The sequence below is a fragment of the Macrobrachium rosenbergii genome, chromosome 48, assembly GCF_040412425.1.
Source record: "Macrobrachium rosenbergii isolate ZJJX-2024 chromosome 48, ASM4041242v1, whole genome shotgun sequence".
In the NCBI taxonomy this organism is placed as follows: domain Eukaryota; kingdom Metazoa; phylum Arthropoda; class Malacostraca; order Decapoda; family Palaemonidae; genus Macrobrachium; species Macrobrachium rosenbergii.
In genome coordinates, this window is record NC_089788.1 from 11,415,906 (window position 1) to 11,443,001 (window position 27,096).

Genomic DNA, 27,096 nt, shown 5'->3' on the forward strand with positions numbered 1-27,096 from the left:
GTTCTTTCTTACTTTGTAAGCGAATCAATAGGCCACAGGAAGCCTGATTACAATAGTTCCAGGAAGTCAATTAATGTAACCTAAGTATAGTTTTGGAATCATTAGTTAACTACTGTACTTGGTTTCAAAACTGCAACTGAGATTTTAAGAAGCCACAGTCAGTTTTACAAGTGGCCTTCTATTCTTGATTCATAACTAAAAGTAATTTATTACACTCGTTGATATGATCAAATGTTTTGGACATGAATGTGTTGATCCATCTGACAACTTACAATACTGTTCAAAACTGAGCAGTGATGTACTGAATGTGTCAGTCTGTTCTGAATGAAAAAGACAACTGCACTTAGTAAATAATGTAAATGACAGTGATTTTGGGACTCCTGCTGGTCCTCAATACAATATACAGTATTACTATGGCTAAAGGGTGCAACTCAAGTCATTTGCTGGAATCTTCCTTGTAATTTATGTTTCCATGTCATTCATGGTGTTATAGAATATCTAACTACCCGTTCACAGTTAGAAATGGAAAACTCTCTTTTAATGCCTGGCACTGTATCACATTTAGGAAATGTGAACAAAGGGTTGGTTGCAGGTATGATTCCACATTTAGAAATCGGTTTCTGTTAACAATTCATTGTTATTAATTAATATCTGTATCTTATCTTAAGCTACAATTTTCTTTCCAAAGCCTTGAAAATAAAAAACATAATCTCTGCATTACCATAGAGTAGTATACAAATGAAAACCTTTAGTCTTATCTAGGCTAGCTAGACCCCAGGATCATCTGTATTTAAATCACTGCCTAGAACTTCATTACACCCTATTCCTAAATCTCATTTCAACCAGCCAATTTACATGCCTGCAATATAACTTGCCTAAGTGCCAACAAACAAATTTAAACACTTTATAATCACAGTTATAACTTTCCCAGTAAACTGCAATTACTTGACATTTGCTAATGCAGCGCCAGGTACTGATACTAGTTATGCTAAACATATAGCTTCCAATGTGCATAAAATCACTTTGATTCTCAAAACAACAGAAAAGACTTCAAGAAATTTACACTTACATTGACTTTTTTATCAATTTTTTTATTAATTTATTTTATCTTTTCTAATAACTGATCTCTTTCTGAGTTTCCTATTACCTTCTGACTTCTTTCAAATGAAAACCAATTATTTGGAAGTTTGAATTACAAGTCATGGTTGGGCTTGTTCCATATGAATAAAGTTCATCTCCTGAATAATAAAAGTAATAATACAGTACCTACTATTCTTCATACGTACAATTTCTGAAAACACAAAGGTAATGGTTATACGCATACCTCCTTTACCAACATTATAAAACAAAGAATCACACTAGCCTAAGAGATTAAAAAAATAACACAAGTCCCACCTAACAAAATTTAGCAAGAAATATATCAAGCAGGTCAAAGGAGTCTAGGGGTCCCCTGGCTAAGAAAGACTCATCAGGTCAGGTTAAGTTAGGATGCATCTCTGTATTTCTGTTGATTTATGGAATCTAGTTCAGGTTACATCAGAGAGGACCCCAGGGGAGGGGCAAGGACCCAACGTACATCCTAGGTTATGCTGGGTTAGGGAAGGTTAGGGTGTGAAAGCAGAATGAGGGATCAGGGATACTATAGGCATTTCTGTAGCCAGCATTTCAGAGAATATATGACCTAACCAGAATTACCTTAACCTAAGCTAACCTGAAACACTGTGCCTAACCTGGTCGGGAGATGGGGGTGGAAATAAGTCAAGACTCCTCACTGCATTCTACCCTTTGTGTGGGCAATGGGGGTCACAGCCAAGTACAATCCAGTGTCATATGTTAAGGATAATTAAATTCAGATGTATCCCTATGATTGTCCTTGGTACATCATTTTAAGTAGTTTAGCGACTGTTATTGATATCATACAAAATCCATGTGCGTTTCCTAATATCATGTGATTTCTGCAATTATGGCCATTCCTGTTGGTGCATTTGGCTCATGAAAAATAGTATTATTAACTCTGTTTATGGTTTATGCCCACCCAGAAATAGACTTTGCACTAGGATTCTAAAATATTGCTAGACATGTTGTCCTTGTGAAACAAAGAAACAGGTTTGCAACAGAAATGGTACAAAATGCATAAAACACAGGAGGAGCAGTCATGAAAATACAAATTCTGTCCTTGGTGAGAAGAGAATTTATCAAGCCACAAATGGGCAAGTCTGTTAGCCTCACGCCACAAACAGCAAACGAAAGTTATCATGAATACCTCACGCTAACAGGGTATTCCTTCTGGTTAGCCCCAGCCAAGTTAGGCCTAGGCAGCCCAGGTCAGGGTAAGTTTCTGGGATAACAGAGACGTCAACTGCTTCCCCCTGGGCTAATTTAATGGGTTTTCCCACTTCTTTGACCCCCTGTGCATAACACTGCGTGATAACAGCTACGTATCGGCATTCCGGTGGGAAATAAGGCGAACGCTTTTTCAAACATTACGAGTTTGGCCGGGGTATGGACTTAGGCCCTTGTGTCCCTCAGTTCTGTAACGCCATGATGCTTACCACCTTCTGCCTCCGCCCACATCTCCACCTCAAGACCTTTCGTTCTTTCCCCAACCCGCCCCACCAGGCCCTTTCCCAAAACAACTCATTTATTTGATATGTGTGACCAACAGGCTTTGATTCTGTCAAGGCAGACTGAAAATGACCCATCCGTCTTTGCCCCAAATGGGAGGCAAAAAGTTCGGACGAGAAGCCAGAGGGGCGCGAATGAGCAGCATCCTTCGCCCATTCAATTCACAGGGCAACAGGGTACTCATCCCACATCTATTTTGTCTAATAGACCTTGTCCTGCCGAGATATTTCATGGAATAAGACTCTGTGCTATTTCATAAAGTTTTCTATTGGAAAATCGTGCCTAAAACTCTTTCTTTTGCATTAAAACTGGTAATAAACCTGAGAGGCTGACCTTAGCTTGACAAGGGACAAGAGGCGCTCCGGGGGATGTAATGAAATTGAGGAACTTGTCGCGATATAACGAGTAGTTTTTGAGTGACATATATGAATAAAATATTGGCATACCATTATATATTATTTATACCCATCCGCTCATAAAACATTTAGAAGAATTTTTGTTTTAAGTTTGGTATACTCTTTTAAAGAGCATAAGTTTCTAATAATGAATAGAGCCAATAAACAATAGTGGTTCCAGTAATATTATCTATAAAGAAAACGGAATAATTTATAGGAGACTTGTGCGTTTTTAATCCCAGCGCTCTTGTGAATTGCAAGTCCTAATTCAGAACTATATAAACAGCATCTAAAGGCGTGATTACATCTCCAGTGACCGAGTAATCAGAAGCCACACTAGCCTCCTCAGGCCTTGCAATCCATCATAGTCTTATGGGCTTTACCAGCTGCTATTGCTATAACTACTACTACCCAGTCTAGCAAATTAATGTATATTTCCTGCAGTAGTAAGGTATATATTATTACTAATTAAACTCTAATTATTTTACATTCTAAATATTACCTATTTCTCACCAAACAACGCCGAATACTTTGCAATTTTAACATGAAATATACGAATATGTTTGTCGTACTCCACTAGTTAGAATAACTCATTTGATTGGTAAGTGTCAGCTAAAGCGATTCATATTCATCATAAATGTCGATGTTTTTATTTACATTGTTGTCTTCATACAAAATTATGGTAAAATTGCTGACAACACATACTCCTCATGGTTTTATAATGAATATTTCAGTTCTCACCTCATGGTTTTATAATGAATATTTCAGTTCTCACCGAAGCTACCTCCAGAAGTCTGTAAACAATACATAGACAAAATTGTTTAAAAAAAGAAAATTTATGGAAAAGTCACATTCCTATTTATTTATAAAAATATAGTACAACGGATGCAAAACCAGGTGTAAGATCTCGTTCGTATTTTATCAGACTTTCATAGATACAGGAGTGAACATTTATAGCAGGACGATCTTGTACGGCAGATAAAAATATGAGGATTGTTCATCCTTTTTTTGTTTGGATCAAAAGGCTTTTGATATTGTGTACTGTATTATTTTTATTTCTGAAGATTATTTCAGACTTCCCTTCAACAACAACACCGTTCTGTGTGTGTGTGTGTGTGTGTGTGTGTGTGTGTGTGTGTGTGTGTGTGTGTTGTATGAAGATCAGATCCTTTCAAAAAGAAATCTGCCCTACTGTTATCGTGTATTTTCATGTCTGATAGCTTTTATTTTTGTAGAAGAGCAGGGTTACGGTTCGTGTCAAGCGTTTTCAATGTTGAGCCGTTTTCCTTAGCAGGGAATGGCTCCAGAGAAAATATAAAGCTATGGTCACTGCTACATTCATACTTTATCAGAATTCTGAGCCGTGTGTGAGTTTATTCATTATATATATATATATATATATATATATATATATATATATATATATATATATATATATATATATATATATATATATATATATATATATATATATTTATATATATATATATATATATATATATATATATATATATATATATATATATATAATCTTATTTTCTCCCTTTCATTCATTCAACTAGACCGCATCATTTTTCTACCACTCATCTAATAGACTTTCCCTTCTGCTTGATTTTAACAGAGCTCTTTCTAGCTATCTCTTTCGTGAATTTGTTTCCATCTCCTGTTGCTCACTCAGATCTACTTAAGCTCTTACAGTTATTCAGTATTTATGATGGGCCCATGGAATTCTTCAGTAATGATTGAAAACAAGTATAAGACATGGCGCATTTAGGGTATCTCTGCTTCAGCTTTGACTTCTCAAGAATGGTCAGTAGCCCTTCTCAAGTTAATCCCTTTGTATTTTCGATTTTGTCAAAGGTATCATGATTGTCAGAGGCAGCTGACAGGCTCTAAGGGAACATCCCTACGGTCATCTCTTAACATGGCCATCTTGACAGGGGTATCGACCTACAAATTCTTATAAGCCAAGGGGTATCCCCATAGACCCTAGCCCCTCCCAGGTCCCATCACACCACCTATCCCTAAATCGGGACATCTAAATCGTGAACTCTGACCCAGAAGAATATTCTTATTTTAATATTATTACAGTTAAGTATAATTTCCCATGTCTATTTTTGTCATGTCGCCTCTAAAGTCCTCATTTAGAAAACCAGATTGTAATTCTAATACAGCAATTGGTAACAGATAGTAGGCAATCAGTTATTAGTAAGAGTTTGCCTGTAACGTTTCTCAACCTGCGGTGAGTTTTGTGGCTCCAAAACCATCCTTTCTTAAACTTTCCCTGCCGTTTTTGTAAGTAAATGCAATTTGTTAATGATAATATCAAGTTTATCATCTCTGCTATCCCTTACTCATTAAGCTCCCCTCCCGTCTGAAGTAGAACTGACTTATTCTAATTAACTTGAAAAACACATCTGAAGTGAGGCTAAAGACTCTGAAGAGTAATTTACTGATAGACAGAATTAATGAAGTAACTTGTTCTGTGCTCGGTCTGTTCCCGGCATGACTGAACCAATTTCCTGATGTATAGAAGAAGGGAAGGAGTAAGAAAGTGTAATTATGGCGTCTAAATCCCCTAAATTTAGCAACTCCCGTGGAACTGTAGTGCCTTGGCGTGTTAATTAGTTTCACCCTATGTATAACTGATTTTATGATTTTCAAAAAGAAAACCTAAAATTAATGTCATTAGCCCTAGCAGTTCAGCCCACTTTCTTGGTGGCAAATTGAGACATTGGTCTTATTTCTCCCTGTTTCCATGTCAGTTGTGTTGCTTTTTGTATCTTATATATAATTGTATATCAGCAGTATTGACTTAACTGATTAAATCGTCAGTTCATTCTCCAGCTATCCTCATAGCATTCCGGACTTTCAGCCGTTCTGCATATGTCGTCATCCTTACACTCAGTTGTCTTATGTTCTTTGCATGGTTGTATGTTCATCAAGTCACATGTCAGCCATCATACTTCATCTGTGCGTGCTTTAAAATGCATAGCTTTGTTTTGGAACAGACTGGGCTACCTCTGAGTCATGCAATGGCCGTTTAAACAATTAGCACTTATATAAGTATTCTTTCCTACATATCCTTGCCATAAGCAGTATACAGTAGTAATAATAATCTAAATACTATTTTTTTTTTGTCAGTGTTCTCTACATTTTTTAACTCTTGCTATCTTCAATACTTATACAGATCTGCAAAAGAAGTTGATTATTTTAGAGAACAGTGCCATACAGTAATAAGGGATAAGGAATTACTATATGACAATGTGCTTTTCATGATGTAAACTTAGTTTATACTTTATGTAACATGGTGTCAGTATTTAATGATTCACAGTAGATTTTATTCTAATCTGAATATATTTTCACAGGATGGAGTCAGTTTAGTGGACAGTTGCAACAGGAAACCGATGTATCTTCCCAAACAATGTTGTGTATAAGCCAGGCCAGAGATGTTAGTCCCTTTCCTCTGAACATCGTACATGCAATCTTCAAGCGTTCACTGGCAGTGGAAGATCAGCTGGGACAGTTAAAATGTCCACGTTATCCAGGATCGAGCTATATACTGCAAAGTAAAGCCGGTCGTTTGATCTTCTTTAGATGATTTTCCGCTCATTTTTCTTCCCATTAGAGCATTTAGCTTATGACACAACTTTCTAGACCTTTCAAGTTAAAGGCTTACTCATGGAAACAAATTTTGCTATGGATTTGATTAGCAGAGGTTTAGTTACTAACAGCTATTCAGGTGTTTACATTCTAGACTGTAAACAGTCTAGAAGGCAACTCTGGGGTACAGACCAACCGCGGATTATAAGAAAAATCCGCATATATTCTGATCTGTGTGAGTAGTCCCCAAATCCCACAGCTACAACAACGCAAACTCCTTTAAGGTGGCATACTCGTACTAAGAGAGGTCATTATCAGGCAGCGTTTGGAAACGTTTACGTGTCTAAACCCAATAATATTCGAAGGTCATGTGGTCAAAATTGAACTTTAGTCAAAATACTCCACCGCCACCACCACCACCATCATCATCATCATCATCTCATTCTTCTTCTTATATTATTATTATTGGTTCGTATTTTTGCTTCAGACCTTGATCAGATCGAAGAGACAGCGCCCCCTGGCTAGTCTTGTTACTTGGTGCCAATATCAGAGACCTTATTTCCACTTTTTAAGGTCGCAGCTTTTATGGCCATTTCAGATATATTCTATATTAAATTACACTCTTGCTGTGTGGCTTATACAAACATATTTTGTAATTTGTACATGAAAAAGTGGTGTTTTGCACTCAACTAAGAGGGCTTTATAAAAATATCACTGCAACACTCTTGGGGAAAATCACCGACGTACAAAATGTCTGTTAAGGTGCCTGGCTGTGCTCTAGTGATGATTCACTATCTAAAAACCATTATTTTAATATGTTTCATTTAGTTTCAGAGTCATCACGGTTTTTAATCATAATATATTACAGAATTCATGGGAAAGTGGGGCAGATTGAGCACAGAGAATGTCGTAGCATTTGCTTTTAGCTATTCCAACCAATAACTGACCTGGACTAATCCTTAAACAAACTAAAAGCGTGCTTAGGGCTCGAAAGAGTTTTTCCCAAGACCAGAGGTCGACATCAGGCCTCTTACGTCCTTGAACACCTTACACCATTTGAAGGCCACTTGTAAGCATTGCCCAGTGCTGGCATAATGCCAGTTAGTCTAAACCAACCAACCAACTATTGTGCAATTGTGAGATGAAATATGGTCCTATAAAAAGCAGGGACTGTGATGATAAATAAAGCATATACATATACGCATAAATATACAAAAAGAATAAAAAAATAATAAGTAACTATCACTATCATTATTATTGTAGAGGTTGAGGATATATTTTAAACCCAAGTGAATGTACGACTCACATACGCACACCCAAAGAGAAGCTTTGTCTTAACAATCCTTTCATGCAACTTAACCTTTGCTGCGTTTGGTTTTCTTATGTCAACATGTTGCAGCTACAAATTCTAAGTACTTTTGACTTGTTCACCATTCGGTTCACAAGCACCGAACAAGTTCGCAGTGTAGAGTTAGTTCCTCTAGAGGTTACCAGCAGAAATGCTTTTTATTACCATCCTTCATAGATAATCTTATCTTCCATAGGTTCTCCAGCTTCCGTTCCAACTTTTCATACGGAATCTCATCTTTCACATATTAGTCGTGAGGAATCTAGTCTTTCATTACCATTTTTCAGATGCTATCTCATCATTCACTGTTATTTTTCACATATCTCATATTTCACTTAAATTTCCTTCATAAGTAATCTCATCTTTAACTCCAATTTTTTAGAGGAAATCTGATCTTCCATTCCTATTTGTAATAAGGAATCTTATCTTTCACTGCAATGTTTGTTTTATAAGATACATCTTCCACTAAAATTTTTCACAAGGACTCTCATCTCTCACTCTCATTTTTCATAGAGAATCTCATCGTCTATACCCATTATGCGTATGAAAACTCACTTCTCCAATTTTTCATATACACTCTCATCTTTCTCCCTCAGTTTTCATAGATAATCTCGTCTTCCTTACCCATTTTTCATATGAAATCTCAACTTCAAGCCCCATTTTTCATAAAGGTTCTCATCTTTCACGACCAATTTCCATAGGGAATCTCATCATTCACTCACATTCTTCTGAGCAAATTTCATCTTGTATCACGTTCCTTCTCCATTTTCCATAAGATCTTTCATCTAAGATTTTATTTTTTCCATAAAGAATCAAGTCTTCCGCTACCAGTTTTGACAAGGAATCTCATCTTCTATTCACTATATCCATAATGAACCTTATCAACTTTTACCATTTTTCATAAGGAATCTAATGGCATTCCTCGAAATATGTAAGCTATCTCTCTAGGCTGGATGCTATCACCACACTTGTGTGCTTCTGCCACTCATTCTCATCTCCCCATTGTCTGGGAAACTCCGATGACTTTTGTACTTTGACTCCAGAATTTCCTAAGTTGATTACTGCTCCAGTTTCTGAGTTCATTGCTTTGTGAGACAAGTTGCAATTATCGATTCATCTTCACTTGATTCCAGTTGACTCCACCGAGTTGACCCTACCACTCGCCTTCTCATCAACCGTTTATCTTCTCCTATGGCTCTAGTCAAAACCCAACCACACTTTTAATTTATCAGAGAAACTGCTGAGCAATTTAGTTTGGTGTTTTGTAACATTTTCACTCCTTTCAAACACAGGAATTTAACTTTCATCTTAAAAGTTCACACTTATACGGCCTGAGCGAGAGGGTTGACTTCACCAGTTTATCCAAGTACTATTTTGCCTTACGGCTATTGCTTCTGCTATAACTAAAGTCCTTTTATCATAACTCTGTAATAACTCAAGTGAAATATTTAGTGTACAGTTCCCTCGTACCGTTCAGCCCTCTTCTATTCCATAAATCGCGGCAACATTCTTACACTCATTTCCAGCGGTTGCTGTTTGCTGGTTAACTTCGAACTTTGATGATTTTTCAGAATAACATATGAGAATTGTATGGCATACGTTACAAATGATGAAAAAAATCTATAAATCAGATAATTTAACAAGCGGTAGCTTATTTTAAATATATTTCACTTAAAAATATGCATCGAAATAGAAAAAATATATGAAAATATATAAACAAACAGGGATAAAATAAATAAAAATAATAAAAATGTCAGTCCCGTAATGACGGTCTAACCATTTTCTTTCAAGGGTCAATAGTCTCGTTTTCTATGATGCAATGTTTTGTTTATGTGTATTTTTGTAGACCAATCACAAAGAAGCCTATGATATTTGTCAGCCAATCAGCTGCTTGAATGAAGAGTTTAGGAACTGTGTGTTGTTGTTCTAAGGGTTCTACTCTTAATTGTGTATTAATCCCGGGATTAATTTTCGTCGTATTCAGGTGTTTAATGGCCAGAAGACTTTCCCAGTCGTCTTAGGGGGATTATATGAGCCAGGTAAGTCACACAAGGATGGTCGAATAACTATAAATCCATTTATTTATTCAGTGCATAAGAAGCTAAAGCTGTAGTCGGTGCCTGTAGTTGTTTTTAAGATTGAATAGGGCTATTATTTTTATATTTCTTCGGTAGGTTAACTAACATCTTTCATAGAGGTCATTTCCCCCATGGCTTTTATAAAATTTCCTTTGCACTGGCTGAGTAGAATAGCCTAAATGTGAAGTGCACAAGCCCAGCCCACCTTAGAATGTCATTATGAATCGTGTCAATAACACCTGAGTCTTCACAGCGCAAACAGACACGCTTGAGTGATTGTGAATGGGCCAAAAACTGTTCCTGTGAACATTTGCCCTATTTTAGGCTATTAAAGGTTAATCCAACGTAGATTAAATTTGTTTTAACTTACTGCTAGTCAGGAACATGACTAAACTAGCCTAGCAACTTTCAGATAGGCTAGGCTTCCCCGGGGCTATTCTTTAGTTTTGTGAGCTACTGAAGAGGAAGGAACATTTTCTTTTATTATTCCTTAAGGGTAAACGCCCAGTAGGACAGATTTATCTTGGCAAGAATTTGACATGTAGCCTCCCATTAAATGTTTGCAATGATATCAATTGCTTATTTCAATGATATGCTTGGCATTCTCTTTGGGGTACTGTACTCATAGTACTGTAACAGTCATAATACTGAACACAAAAATCTGAAATGGTTTAAAAATTAAATCAAAATGGCCCCATATAGGCTAGGCAACATTATCATATAAAAGTGTTTCTTATTACCTTTGCCTTTTATACAAGCGTTTGGAACATGAATGGTAAAGAAAAGAGCAAAACCTTGAACAAGTTTTTTGTTTCATCTTCCCAAGTCTTCACTTCTGATGCATAAACTCAATATTAACAGTAATAATAATGATAATAATTATATTCTAGCCTATGTAAGCAGAATACACAAAAATTTATATTAAATTTTACTGGGTCATATCAGAGATGGTAGATGATTTACATATCTGAAACTGTTATTGGGCCAAGTTGCTTATTTTTGTATTCCCCATACCCATTCCTTCTTACAGTGTAGTGGAAATGTAGTGAAAAATGTGGGTTTCTGGATAAAAAACTCAGTAAAGGGTTAAGAGGAAACAGCAATGGTGAGAAGAATAGGCTAACTTAAGCCATATGCTTCAAATTTTGGTAGAACTGTAGGGTAGCTCCGCGTCGCCGACGGCACTATAACTTGACTTTTTCTAAAGTTTTTTGGTTGCTAATTATGAATTTACCTTTCATTTTTGGCGCTCAAGTCTAATTAACCTGTAATTAACCCCCGAAGTCCAGCCAACAAGGGGTTTCCATACGCGATCTTCACAAGACAGAGCACGGGTATGTCCGTTTCAAACGGTTCATATCCTGTCCGGCAAGTACAATAACTTGTCAACGTATGGGTACCCCCCCTGGGCCAGTACTAAACACGGCGAAGGGACATTCCATTTGGCCGACAACAAACAGATGCATCGCCAGCATCAGAACCCCTAAAAGTGTAGAAAAAAGTTGAAAAGGTAAAAACAGGCACGGAGCTAATATATAGAATTACCCAAATTTTTTTGTCACCAGAGAAAATGTAGAGAAAATTAATTTATGAAAAAGGAGTAAAAGGATGTTTAATAGATGTGTGTTAAATCTGAGTTACTTTAAGATGCTAGGTTAGTATGGGTACCAAATATACACTAGCATATGGTATATAGATCACATGAAAAGGGTAACTTAACTTTGGATGCAGTATTTTGACTGACTTTGGGATGTAACCTCTGGACCTGCTTGTATGGGTAGCCACTCTGTAGGCCAGCACTAATAGTTATCCATATAGTAAGAATGTCCAAACCTCAACCAATAGCTAGTAATTTTGGGAAAGAAATAAAGGAAATTTTGTCAGAATCTTCACCATACAATTTATCCTGATCTTAGTTTTTTAAAGACTGGCAAATCTCTAGATAAAATCTAAATTCTATTATTAATGCACAGCCTTTTGGCTAGCCTTATGTTAGTTAAGTAACCTGATTCAGTGATCTTGTTAAACTAATCAATAATAACCATACATTTTGTAAACAAAATGCACTCTACATTGTCAGGCTGGTTGCTCAGGTTTTGGTCATAGCTACTTGTTAAAAGATAGGTATCTTAGGATAAAATTATTTACTGTGCAGTGTACTACCTGACTTTCCCTTGAAATTGTTTTCTTCAAGTTATGCTTAAAGTGTCATTATAAATTATGAAATTTTCATTTGTGTAATTGAAAATTGATAAAGGGACCTCTTGTCTTGTCAACACAGCAGAAACTTGTAGATTCTTGCATGCATGTGCAGTATTGATTCCCGGAATTCAGGTATTATCTCTGTATCAGTAAGGAAAATCCACTTGATATATTCCGTATGAATTTGTATTTTCAACCGAGGAGTCTGTAGTTTGTCTTTAGTTAGCTATAGGTACAGGAGAAATTCAGAAAGAGATGAGGAGTTTCTCATCTCTCTCCCACTCTTTCTGTATGAGTGTGTGTGTTATTATTAGGTATAATAATACTAATTTCATTATAACATCTTGTAAATTTATGACAATAGTACTGTTGTTATGTAGTTGGTCTGAGGCTATGTTTAAGGCTTTCTCAATACGCTTCTTCTTCGTTTTAACGTGCTTTTTCCCATTTTTATATGGGGTAAGCCTGGTGCCTTCTTTTGAAGGACTTTGATTTGGTGTTGGGGTAGGCCGTAGCCTCGATCGGCTGCCCTGCCTGACATCGCTTAGACCCCGGTAGCAAATGTGTACATGTATCATACCAAATCCCCAGCTCCCTTTCTCCCAGCAGGGAGGAGAACTGAGCGGTTAGGTTGACAGTTCGAGACGTGTGAGGTGTCCGTTATGTTTTTAGATGTTGGAGTGGCTTTGTTTATGTGTGTATTAGTCTGTAACACCCATTTGCCTTCAGCAAGCCTAGCTGTTGATTACATACATAATCCCGGGGTGTCTACACGTATAGTAAAGTGTCCACCTCTCTGACCGGTCGGCTGCGGATTTGAACCTGCGTCACAGACCTCTATGAAATCCTAGGCTGCTGCTCTACCGACCAAGCCATCGAGGCTCTTAAGGCTTACTCAATACACATACGTGTAAATAAGTTGCATCAAAGCTTTTTTTTTTGTTGACGGTAAAGGAGATGTGCAGTCAGGAAGAGTATCTCTAAATGAAGACTAATTTTTCAGTGTACTGTATATTCACTTCTAGTGAGAGGAGCAAAAAGGTGATTAAAAAATATGAAATACAGAGCTCTGTATTCAATATGGGAGACCATAAATAAATGAAGGAGAGGTACCACTGACATACATTCGTGTATTTTCCTTTTCTAGTTGGTAATTGACTCTACCATCCATTTTTGTCTTGTTCATGTACTCTATAAAGTTTCTATTTCTATAAATTTGAAAGTGTATTGTAATGTATTTCCATATTTTTCTGACATAAATCCACCCAGTTATTACCACTGTTCAAATATCTTCATCTGATATACTTATTACCATCCTTTACATCTGATTTACTTACTGTGCCTTATTTTTTGCCTATTTTCTTTACAATATTTATATAGTCCTTAGCAACAGAATTATTTGTATATTGAAATTCTTATATGTAAAAAGGTAAATCATGCATTGTAAAGGGAACTCAAAACTTAAAAGGAATATTTATAGGAAAATTGAGAACAGACAACAATCCAAGCCCAAAGTCAGGTAAAGCTTTTCCTTCTTGTTAAATACAGTACGTTCGTTGACGAATTAATTACATTTAAATCATTGTTTGCATTTGGTGGGTGGTTAAAGTTTCCCCATCTCTCCATTATGTTTTTCTGTTTCCAATGGCTTTTCTGTTCAGTGTTGTACATTTTTTTTACCATCATTATGAGCAGTAGAAGTAATGTGAACCAGATAGTTTTGTTCTTATTTTCCATCCATTTTGGTTACTCTTTGTTGTAATGTTTGTACAGTGTGTTGTTTGAAGTGTATTTCTTTTCTCAGCAAATGCTCCAGAAGACCTTATATAAGCAATCACTTCATTATCTGATCCTGTATAGTCTAAATATTAGAAACTGGCATTTTTTTTAAAACAACATTTGACTCGGCTTTTTCATAGTAATTGCATGTATTCTGATTCTCTTGACTGTTGGATTTCCATATATTTGCCTAATAATGTAGTAAAGAGATGCATCTCATTGGAACCTGAATTTTATATCTTCGTGGTTTATGTGACATACTTTGACTCTTTCAAAATTCATTACCACTTAAAAGCTTAAAATTAAAAGTATAATAGTATACATTATTCCTATACTTTAGTTTTTCTGAGGTAATAGGCTATACATGCTAAAATGTAATAAGAAGTACTGAGGTCTGAATTATCAGCAACAGCAAGAAAAGAAGAAGAGTTAGACTGGAGAGGGAATACAGTGGTAGTTAAATTTATCTGTTCATACATGTACACTAGTTACAGTGCAGTCTAGTTTGCCAGCTGGATGTAAAGTTTCAGGAAGAATACGATTTAGATGATCTGTTAATTTTAGCATTGCCATATCTCAGAAGGCAATAGAATCCAGTGTCCATATGTGAAATACAGTGTGGATTATGAACATGGAAGAATGAGAAATGACTATTCATATATCAGTAAAATCCAACAAAACCTTTTGTCAAAACTTTTAAATGCATACTTAAGAGAACAAAACACAATATACAATAGTGTATAGTTTTTACTTGCATAACAGTACAATACTTTTGGAAAAAATACTAGTACAGTACAGTATTCTTTGGTAATTAGTGGAAAGCTTTAGATTATGGAAAATCCTTGCATTTCTCTATTGGTCATGTTGGTTTTCAAGCAGTTTTCGTGGAATAAGTTGTCTTGCACTCTGTGAAATACAGTGCAAGAAAACTGATTAGAAACCCACTGTCATGTATTAGTCTGTGGTCTAACTCATGTAAATCAATAAGCTAGTTTTGTCTAAGCCAGTGTTGTTGTAACATTCTTTTTGTAGGATTTTTATTGTTGGTATGGTGACCTAATTAGTGACTCAGGTTAGAAATTTTAGGAGAATCTTAGGTGTACAGTGTGTTGTAGTTGCCTTAGGAATATGAAGAATATTTTTTCATTGTGAAGATACAATGTTTTTTTAATGTTGAGAGTTAAGTTCATATTTCCATTATTCATTGGGAATAGGAGTCATGTGTTTGTGTTTTACAAGACTAGAATCAGGAGTAGAGTAAAACTTTCTTGATTCTAACTGTAGAGATCTCTTGGCTACATCACAGGAGTTCTACTTGTCGGTATTTTTTATAATGAGGTTTAATTTTGTCTTGTAGGAAGACATCCTATTTCGTTTAGATTTTAATGGAAATAGAGCCATGAGAGCCCTCTTGTCATAGGTTGATTTGAAGTATGATACTGTACTGGTGCTACTACTGTGGCCCCCTGAACGTGCCCACTTTAGAGGGAGAAATCCAAATGCCTTTAAAAAAAAATAGTCTCATTTCTGCATCAATCTTGGTGAATTATGCAGTTTCATGGTGCTTAACTTGGCAAGGTTAGTTTGATTATTTTAGTGTCAAGATTCCCTAGAAACTGGTTCAGTTGGCCTAAAATGGACATTGAGATGATTTGTGGCTGGTTGTAACTTTGTGGATGCACTGTTGTTGGTAAATGGTTTCTAGGTTTTCATTGTTATTTAATTCTGTTTTATGGTGAAGAGATATTGTTCATATGACATTATGAAAATTCGCTCCTATATTTTGTCAAACTGACGGTTTTTTAAAAGTTTTTCATTTAGCCAAATTCGGTGATAGTTCTGTCATTAGCCAGGATAAATATTGCCATCAGTAAGTTGTGCAAGTGAAAGCCTGCATTATTCGATGCTGGGTTTATCCTGTAAGCCAGTAAAGAATATGAAAATAATGTAGTTACTGTATTTTCATAGGTAGAATAGGCACAAATTTAGAATATTAAGTCCTAGAACTATTAAGTCCTAGAACAATATGAGCACTACTTTACTGCATAGCACTGTGTCGTAGCACTTTTAGTCAGATCATAATTGTGCAGTTTTGGAATAGATTTAAAAGCTAACTATAATCATGGAAGTCTGTATCTGTTACAATAGTAGTTTCTTAGTAATGGCATTTTTTTTTATGGCATGTGGGCCTAGGTCTAGGTTCCTTATATCAGACATGAAGTTAGACTTCAGAATTGATGGCTTTCATTCTGACCTTTAATTTTTCCCCGCTCATCTTTTACTACTGTGCCATCCTTCTTTTATGCAGTGAATGGTACTTTCCTTCTTGGGGTTAGGTCCCAGTGTCTTTTTGGAATTATGCCGCATCATATATTTTTTTTTTTTTGTAGGCTTTGGTTCAGGAAAGGGATTTGGCTGCCCATGCTGTAGGTCTTTTCATTATTCATTTTTCCAGCAGTACTTGGAACTTTACCTAACTTTGTTGTCCTTTTGGTTGCCCCTGAAACCAAATGCTGTAACTTTCATTGTTATGAAAATTCTCCTGTAAGCCTGTATATTACAAATGATAGATATTGTATATAAAAATAAAATGAAACATTAATCGTTAAGTAGCATCCAACCAGGTTTGATTATGCAAAGTATATATGAAAGTAATTTCACATGTCAAGTTCCATATCAATTCCATGCATTAAAAAAGTTATTTGATACTGAAATAAATATTAGCATATGAGATTGCTTTCAGCCTAAGGAACCCTTAAGCAGGAGTGTGCTAGTTGTATGCTACCAGTCTTAGATGAAAGTAGAAGGTGTATTTAGTATTTGTGTCTCAGGAATAATATAAGATGTCTTGGAATCAGTGTATATAACAAAAATTCATTGATACAAACAAAATAATAATTCCTGAAGGTCCAAAATACAGTATAGTGAAGACAAAATTAGAGTAATATTTAAGAGCCTGTGCTTTTCTGAATGCCATTAAGCCTGTTACATTTGGTATGGTGTAGTTTGCATTGAAGAATTTAAAAGTAAATACAGTATAGTAGTTGTTTTTATTTCTATGAATCAGTTTAGTTTTCGTATCTGTGAAGAAAGGTTGTAATTTGCTCTGCTTTCTGTATGTATTTTATTGTTTCTTGTTTGTCTTTATTTTTTTTAATAAAAAAATATGGTAAAGAAGATATTATTAGTCTGCAAATATGGTTTCTGATGAGACTGATTGCTTTCGATTCAGTTATACAGAATATGGAGGATGCTTTTTTGAGTGTGGAAAACATATACAGTATATATATTATCACTTCATGAACATTATATCTTGAGAAAGATATATTTGAATTTTGCTCCCAGAGTTATTATAATAAATTTTAGTGAAAAAATAGCTTATTCTAGATTTTACAAAGTTTTGATGCTGCTACTTGGCTTGAGAGAACTGGTTGAATGATGTGCAAGGGCTTTTGTTCATTACCAGCTACATGCCCTTTATAAGGGCTCTCTGCGCTTTGTAAGAATTGAAATGTTTTTTAGTGGTTTGATCTTGTAGATAGGGAGGTCTGTTTAGGCAATACTTTTAGCCAGGTCTATTTAAGCTATGCTTTTAGCCTTTTCTATCAGGTACTTATTGTATCAGGTGGTTTTCCATTTTACCATTTTTCAGCTGATCTTTCACACCTTGCGTCATACTGCTTTCAGTTTTTTTAGGGACGGCTTTCTGGAAATGCCTTTAGTTACCCTTACATATATTGTAGGGTTGATAACAGTTATTGCTTTTGTAAAACTATCACCTTATTTTGATTCTGATTTTGATTTTTGTGTGTAGTGGTGGCTAAATAATGCCCGTTATATCTGAGATCCGTTGCTTTCTTTCGAAGCAGAATCTATGTTTTAATTTATTCATATACAGTGTACTGTATTTAGTAGATGTTTACTTACTTTTCGTGGTGGTTTGGAGGAAGATGTTTGAAGTTCACGTAAACCTTGTAGGATGGTTCTCTTGCTAAATGTGCACTTTCTGTAGAAGTTGTAGTGTTTGTATTTTTTTGCTTTGTTCATTGCTTTTTTCTATGGTTATTTAGGGAAGTCCTTTAGGAAGGATCATTTATGGTGAAAAGAGTAGATGAAAAGCATTTATAAGAAGACAAAACAGATGATTTCTTGAAACAGGTTTGTTTTCTAACATTCACAGATAAATCTGCTCCCATTCTTCCTGTTGAATTCAGTTTGTGTAATAAGCTATTTGTATTTATCAGGTGAGGTTACATTAACACACTTGTCCACTTTACCTGTGCTTATGATGAAAATTGTTATGAATTCAGATGAGACTGCGGACCTCAGGTATAGCTTTGGAATTTACGGTCAAGCAGCAGCAAGACTCACTATAAAGTGCAGTGAAATTCTTTGCTTACTACCTCTTTACTAGATGACAGATGGCTGGTTAGTGTGAGTAGGCCAAAGAAGTTTCTGTTGTAGACATGGATCCTCACATTTCATAAAGTAGTACAGGTAGTGGTAACTGTAGTTGAGTCGCTGACCTCATAGCAACTCACGATAAAGTACTGTAGAGTCGAAACTGCATTATGCAAAATGCATTTTCAGTGTCAGAGGATGACTTAGATGAGGGCACAAGACAGCAGAGATTGTCGTTAGTTGTCTGATGGCACTTAATAATACAGTAAATGACATTGTAAGTTGTAGACTGCAAACAAGCATAGTTTTATTCACCAGTGAGTTCTTGCTTTAAAATTATAACAGTTGCTCTTCACCTTTTAAACATGAAGAAGATATGAGCCATGTTACCTTTTCCTACTGGGAGGTAGATGTGCTTAATGAGATTTTTTTTTTCACCATAGAAACAATGGAGCATGTTAAATTAGTATGATCTTTACTCAAGTTCTCTTAAAAAAAAAAGTAAAAAGAGGAATATAAGAAGTTGAGAAAAAGAGCAATTAAGGATTACAAATAAGCAAATAAATATAAAGACTGGTATATACCATCTGAAAAAGGCAATGCAAGTAGGCTAAACTTTTGTGTTGAAGCACAACTCATCCGTACAAACTCAAGAGCGTCAGTAACCATAACTCTGCAGAGAAAACTGTTACTGTAAACAGTTTTACATTTGCAGCAGGGGACGAAAAACCTCTGGCACTGGCCAGTGTGTCAACTTGATGTCTTATGGTACTGTCACTGCAAGACAAGTAGCGTACATTAATTGTGCAGACTGGTTCTTTGGCTCTTAGCACTTGGGAAAGGCAGAAAAAATTGGATTGAGCTCAGTCGGAAGCAAGCCCTCAGTTGGGATGAGACTTCAGGGATACATTGTTATAAAAACTGGTAAAGCAGAACAATCCTAGATAAAACCACAGTTCCGTGGAAAAGAATGGATAAGTCTCACACAAAGGAAGGTTTGAGGAGCAGATCAGGTGAGAAGTACATGTGTCTTTCAAAGTGCACATAATAGTTTTAGCCTTTTTGATCCGTCTCAATCAGATGCTTTGCTGATGGTGGCTATTGCTTGTCTGTAGATTCATTGATATTTCATTTGGTTATTTTGCTGCTACAGTGAATTGACTTTACTGTTTAACCATGAAAAATTGCAGCCAACTTTCAGTCATGGGGCAGTTTCTTTATGTATGTAGGTCGACGTTTGAGAGGCAGACAGGTCATTAAAAGCTCTTCTAATTAGCAGGATTCAGATAATGGCGAGGAGGCATGTTTGTTTTCTGAGTTGCTATAGTTAACAATATGTCATCACAGAAACTTATTTCAAGTGGTGGTTTCTGGGGTCTTCAAGAGTACATTCTCTCTCTCTCTCTCTCTCTCTCTCTCTCTCTCTCTCTCTCTCTCTCTCTCTCTCTCTCTCTCTCTCTCTCTCTCTGAGAGTCCTTGGAAAGATTTAATTTAGCATGACTACATCAGTGGAGTAATGTGTTGTGGAGAGTATAACTAAACATTGTGTTTGGACACATGTATTATTCAGTCATTCAGACTGCTCGTAACATTAAGACCCGTGCTAGCATATAACCAGCTTACTTTAGCAACACCAGCAGTGTTTATGATCGGGGAAGTGAGCTACCTTGAGCACGAATTTTCAGCGCCTTACTGATGAGTCTGTAATGGGCTAGGGTAATGAATATAATCTTTTTTCATAAGTGGGTGATAAAATACTAAATTGCTTAAGGCGCTCGGGCGTGATGAAGTTAACGAAAGCAAGAGTTTTTCCGAGCTTGCAATAACAGATTGTTGTTGTTGTTGGGCAAGAGAACCATTAGCGTATAGAATGCCCATGTGTGGAAATTATTTTGTAAAGTAAACGATGGTAGTCAGGTAGACCTTTAGATGAGTAAACAGTGTTTGAGAAACGAGCCAATCATTGCATGGATTTAAGCGTATTTGTAACTGCTCAGGGACATATTGATATATTTAGAGAATATTCCGAAGACTCACTACATCCTGGAGAGTCAAAGATCTTGATTTTCTAATTATCGGGCCTTTTTTGTTTATTATTGGTTGATAGATATAAAGTTTGTGCAATTTTTACTGTCAAATGTTAATTATAACTTCGCAGGTTCGTGTCTTTTAGCTTGGTATATATACAGTAGTTAGCTTAGAATTCACAGAATTTTCGTAAGTATTTTCCGGCATTTACAGCTATCTGATATAAACTATTCAGTAACAAGTTGTTGTGTGGGGGATGCACAAGGCACTAAAAAAACAAAAGAAAACAGAATCTTGTACAATCATCATATAAAATAACACGTAGACTGTCATTTCCATCTCACACTTAAGAAAAAGATTAAGAGTAACATTCTGCTTCGGAGTGTAGATAGTACAGTGAGTATCCGACGCCTAAATCTTGCGATGAAAAGAAAAAACCCAACATCAAAGCCTTTGTCGGCTAAGAAGAGGCACAGTGTATATAGAAGGGGGAAGACTTAGCCGAGGGGATGGATGGAGATACCATCTGTCTGGTGGATTGATGGGGGCCGCTTGGTTGGGTGGTATTAATAGGTAGTTGGTGGGGAGGGGAGTACAGATTATCTGAAAAGGAGGTACTTCTCCCCCATGTCTGCTTTTTTTTGTAGAGTGAATTTTTCATGTGGATTTCGGGAAATTTCTCTCTCTCTCTCTCTCTCTCTCTCTCTCTCTCTCTCTCTCTCTCTCTCTCTCTCTCTCTCTCTCTGTGGAGCGCTCATTCCTTTTATTCACCTGCCTTTTATCGTCCCCTGACTTTAATTTGAAGCCCCGACGAATATGGTTCGAGATTTGATTTCTTCGTCGTTGATTGGATTTAAATTAAAGGTTGTGGATGGATTCATTCTTCAGCTTCACATAATAGCGTCGTCCATTTATTTCCCCCGGGGGCGAAGGATGCCCTACATAGATGCGATTTAACGGATTTCTCTATTAATAGGGATTTAATGGATTAGCCAGCATTGGATTAATACTGTTGAAAAAACTCAGGAACAAGGTTTAGGAAGTTTTTATTTAAGTTAGCATGATTGGAACTCTGCGTTTTGTGCTTCTGGTTACATTTTACAGTGCACCCGTAAGGGGGGCTAGTGCCGTCAGTGTACCTCAAGGGGTGCACTGTAGGAATTACTTAATGTTCTTTGCAGCGTCCCTTCGGCCCCTAGCTGCAACCCTTTTCATTCCTTTTATTGTACCTCCGTTCATAGTCTCTTTCTTCTGTCTTACTTTCCATCCTCTCCTAATAATTGTTTCATAGTGCAACTGCGAGGTTTTCCGTCTGTTACTTCTTTCAAACCTGTTTACTCTGTTTCCCTCTCAACGCTGAATGACCTCATAGGTCCCAGCGTATAGCCTTTGGCCTAAATATTATATTCCATTCTTCCGTTTTACTTACTTTGATTAAATAGTTATTTTGAGTGTGCAGTACTTAAGAATCCCACATGAACCCGGCGACCTACTGTTCACATTTAGATCTGTTAACTGAGTCACTATTGAAGTGGAACGAATTTAAATAACTGCAAACAAAATTTCAGTGATGTTTGCTGTTTTTATTTATTATTTAGTAAACTGACCATTATTAAAGCTTCTCATCATTTACCTACAATTTTCCTCTGAGATACATTGAGGAGAATTATCAGTGTTAAAGTCTATTGACATTATGGTGCGAAAAATATAGAGAAGCTTATAATAGTTTATATGGTGTAGGATATAGTTTGATATTCCCTGGAGAAACACAATACCAAATGCCTTTAAAGATTCCGTAGCGTAATGAGGGAAATGCACTTCGTTAATTCTGTTTGTTCCTCAATTGCAGTTGTACGAGTTAGCAGTGATAGTGGTAATTGCTGTTGGCTTTGGGGAGAGGATAAATAAAGATGAAATCTTGAAGAGTTCCAGGACTAAGAGTCGTCCGTTTTAAGGTTATTTTAGTTGTTTTCTCTTTGAGTGGGATTTATTTTAGTTGCTTTGCTTTGATTGGGGTTATTGTACAGCAGTTGCTTTCCTTTGAATGGGATTTATTTTAGTTGCTTTTGTTTCTTTGGGATTTATTTTAGTTACTGTCCTTTGAATGGGATTTATTTTAGTTGCTTTTGTTTCTTCGGAATTTATTTTAGGTACTGTCCTTTGAATGGGATTTATTTTAATTGCTTTCCCTTCTTTGGGATTTATTTTAGTTGCTTTCCTTTGAATGGGATTTATTTTAGTTGCTTTCCTTTGAATGGGATTTATTTTAGTTGCTTTCCTTTGAATGGGATTTATTTTATTTGCTTTCCTTTGACTGGGATTAATTTTAGTTGCTTTCGTTTATTTGGTATTTAATTTAGTTGCTTTCTTCTGAGTGTGATATATTTTAGTTGCTTTCCTTTGAATGGGATTTAAGTTGCTTTCCTTTGAATGGGATTTATTTTAGTTGCTTTCCTGTGAGTGGGATTTATTTAAGTTGCTTTCCTGTGAGTGGGATTTATTTTAGTTGCTTTCTTGTCTTTGGGATTTATTGTAGTTGCTTTCCTTTAAGTGGGATTTATTTTAATTGCTTTCGTTTTTTGGGATTTATTTTAGTTGTTTTTCTTTGAGTGGTATTTATTTTAATTGGTTTCCTTTGATTAGGATTTATTTTAGTTTGTTTCCTGTGAGTGGGATTTATTTTAGTTGCTTTCCTTTGAGTGGAATTTATTGTAGTTGCTTTCATTTAGTGGGTTTTATTTTATTTGCTTTCCTGTGAGTGGGATTTATTTTAGTTGCTTTCCTTTAGGTGGGATTTATTGTAGTTGCTTTCCTGTCAGTGGGATTTATTTAAGTTGCTTTCCTGTGAGTGGGATTTATTTCAGTTGCTTTCTTGTCTTTGGGATTTATTGTAGTTGCTTTCCTTTAAGTGGTATTTATTTTAATTGCTTTCGTTTTTTGGGATTTATTTTAGTTGCTTTTCTTTGAGTGGTATTTATTTTAATTTGTTTCCTTTGATTAGGATTTATTTTAGTTGGTTTCCTGTGAGTGGGATTTATTTTAGTTGCTTTCCTTTGAGTGGAATTTATTGTAGTTGCTTTCATTTGAGTGGGTTTTATTTTATTTGCTTTCCTGTGAGTGGGATTTATTTTAGTTGCTTTCCTTTAGGTGGGATTTATTGTAGTTGCTTTCCTGTCAGTGGGATTTATTTTAGTTGCTTTCTTGTGAGTCGGATTTATTCTAGTTGCTTCACTTTGAGTGTGATTTATTTTAGTTGCTTTCCCTTTAGTTGGATTTATTCTAGTTGATTTCCTTTAAATGGGATTCATTTGAGTTACTTTCGTTTCTTTGGGATTTATTGTAGTTGCTATCCTGCGAGTAGAATTTATTTTAGTTGCTTTCCTTTGAGTTGGTTTTATTGTAATTGCTTTCCATTGAGTGGGATTTATTGTAGTTGCTCTTCTTTGAGTGGGATTTATTTTAGTAGTTTTCCTTTGTTTGGGATTTATTTTAGTTACTCTCTTGTGAGTGGGATTTATTTTAGTTACTCTCCTGTGAGTCGCATTTATTGTAGTTGCTTTTCTTTGAGTGGGATATATTTTAATTGCTTTCGTTTCTTTGGGATATATTTTAGTTGCTTTCCTTTGAGTGGGATTTATTGTAGTTGCTTTCAGTTGAGTGGGATTTATTTTAGTTGCTTTCCTTTGTGTGGGAACTTTATATTTTTAAACGGTTTCGCTTAAGGGTTGTAACTTGCAAATCCCTTTGAACGAAGATGGTAGCTGTTAATTATGAGTTAGCAATGTAACGATTACATTCGTGTAATGTAAGTTATGAACCCGATTACATCTATTTAATATAAGTTATAACTACTGACATTCAAACCAGGCTGTAGGCACGGTGCTTATATTTTGCATTACTAACATACCGCAACTTAATAATGCCTCTCTCTCTCTCTCTCTCTCTCTCTCTCTCTCTCTCTCTCTCTCTCTCTCTCTCTCTCTCTCTCTCTCTGGGTTATAATTTTTTTTATGTAAATCTATGTATTGTTTATGCCTTAATTTTTCATTAATATATCAGTCAGTCATTTTAGTAAGTTTATTTCCTGAAATTTATTTAATAGGTCTGTGTTTTGGCCACCATTTAGGACCACTTGCATGAAGGAGTTGTTCTTTTTTGGAAGGAATTCCGTGTGTGTTGAGTCTCGGTTAAAATATGTCGTAGTGTTCGGATCAAAAAATGCTTTTTTATTTATTCTTTGGGAAGATCTGGATGATGAATTCAGTAACGGTGTAAGGATTTAAAACTGTGATCCAGGAGATTTCTTTACAGAGCCGGAGATTCGATTTGCACTTTGTGTTTCATTGAAAACCATTTGTAGCAACTTTTTCTCTGTGAAAATCAGTCATAGTAACCATCATAGTTACGGAAATATTTTATAGAACTGCCGTATTTAGGAAAAAGATTAATAGAACCCAGTATTTATGAAAAAGATTAATAGAACCCCCGCATATATGAAGATTAATAGAACACCGTATTTATGAAAAAAGATTAATAGAACCCCCGTATAGATGAAGATTAATAGTAACTCCGTACTTATGAAAAAGATTAATAGAACCCCTTTATTTATGAAAAAATTAATAGTACCACCGTATTTATGAAAAAAGATTAATAGGACCTATGTATATATGAAAAAGATTAACAGTACCACCGTATTTATGTAGTTGATAAATAGTACCCACATATTTATGAAAAAGATTTATAGAACCTCCGTATGTATGAAAAAAAATCAATAGAACCCCGTATTTATGAAAAAGATTAACGGAACCCCCGTATTTATGAAAATGATTAGTAGTACCACCGTATTAATAGAATCCCCGTATATATGAAAATGATTAATAGAACCCCTTTATTTATGAAGAGATTAGTAGAACCCCCGTGTTTATGAAAATGATCAATATAAACAAACCGCCTTGTTGATAAAAATCCGTAATAGTGACCGCCTCACTTCCGGCAACCATGCACATAAACCGGCGTATTTACGAAAACGATTTAACGCATACTGCTTTCACAAAACCCACTCATAGAGACCTCCGTTTTTACGAAAGCCGTAAATAAGAAAAGCAATATTGTAGAACCGGCCGTGTAAATAACCCAGTCCTAGAAACGGCGGTGATTCTAAACCTCTAAACCGTGATTTCTAGTAATAGACGTAAATAGATGATAGATAAGTTTTTATATGTTTATTTTTTAATTTGTTATTTTTCCGATATATGATCCGTTCTTTTTGGATTTCCTGTTACCTTATGTTACTTCTTTCAAATGGACACCGTATTCTTTGGAATCTTGTATTTCAAGTCAGTGTCTCCTGTGGGCTTGTTCTATATGAATAGGGTTCATGGTTAATAAAAATCCACAATTATATAGTAATTATAATACTATGTAAAATGAACCAAAGACTTTCGAACACCTGAACGGTGTTCCTCATCAGTGTTAACGTTAACACTGATGAGGAAAACCGTTCAGGTGTTTGAAAGTCTTTGGTTCATTTTACTTAGTAATATATTTACTATATAATTGTGGATTTTTATTACTCAGAATGTTTTTCACGAAATTGTGAATCTATTAGCAATAGGGTTCATGTTCTGAATAATAATAATAATAATAATAATAATAATAATAATAATAATAATAATAATAATAATAATAATAATAATAAAACTTCAAGGCCCTACACCCACAAATAGCAGAACAACTCCAGCATTGTATCACAAACCACCATGCGCCCAAATGGATGACCACAGGGAGAACATCCTTGGTACAGAGGGGGAAAGAACAAGGGAAATATAGCAAGTAACTACAGGCCTGTCACTTGCCTACCAATAATGTGGAAGTTACTAACAGGTATCATCAGCGAAAGACTATACAAGTACCTAGAGGATACAAACACCATCCCACACCAACAGAAAGGCAGCAGAAGGAAGTGTAGGGCACAAAAGACCAGTGTCTGATAGACAAAATGGTAATGAGGAATAGTAAGAGAAGGAGAACCAACCTAAGCAAGGCATGGCGTGATTACAAGAAAGCCTTCGACATGACACCGCACACGTGGCTAATAGAATGCCTGAAAATATATTGGGCAGAGGAAAACACCATCAGCTTCCTAAAAAATACAGTGGGCAACTGGAATACAGTACTTACAAGCTCTGGGGTAAGACTAGCAGAGGTTAACATCAGGAGAGGGATCTTTCAAGGCGACTCACTGTCCCCATTACTCTTCGTAGTAGCCATGATTCCCTTGACAAAAGCTGCAGAAGATGGTTGCTGGGTACCAGTTCAAGAAAGGAGGTAACAATGAACCACCATGGACGACATCAAGCTGTATGGTAAGAGCATCAAGGAAATAGATACCTTAATCCAGACTGTAAGGATTGTATCTGGGGACATGAGGATGGAGTTTAGAATAGAAAAATGCGCCTTGGTCAACATACAAAAAGGCAAAGTGAAAAGGACTGAAGGGACAAAGCTACCAGACGGGAATAGCATCAAACACATAGATGAGACAAGATACAAATACCTGGGAATAATAAAAGGAGAGGATATAAAATACCAAGAGATGAAGGACACGACGGGGAAAGAATATATGCAAAGACTTAGG

The 27,096-nt window shown here is 35.8% G+C and overlaps 2 protein-coding genes across 5 annotated transcripts in view; one reads left to right on the forward strand and one right to left on the reverse strand.

Moving 5' to 3' along the window:
* The window catches only part of LOC136831257 (uncharacterized), a 53,679-nt gene extending 50,682 nt beyond the window's left edge, over window positions 1-2,997 (reverse strand). For all 3 annotated transcript variants that reach the window (XM_067091333.1, XM_067091331.1, XM_067091334.1), the window contains exon 1: window positions 2,959-2,997. The gene's annotated coding sequence lies outside the window, so the exon portion shown is untranslated. The remainder of the gene's footprint in view (window positions 1-2,958) is intronic.
* A 6,858-nt stretch (window positions 2,998-9,855) lies between these two features.
* Window positions 9,856-27,096, forward strand: part of Remo (Remoulade) — a 502,829-nt gene continuing 485,588 nt past the window's right edge. Inside the window, exons 1-2 of one of the 2 annotated variants that reach the window (XM_067091350.1) lie at window positions 9,862-10,010; window positions 22,309-22,414. The gene's annotated coding sequence lies outside the window, so the exon portion shown is untranslated. Of the gene's footprint in view, window positions 10,011-22,308; window positions 22,415-27,096 lie in introns of both variants that reach the window. The other variant, XM_067091346.1, reaches the window with a different exon arrangement.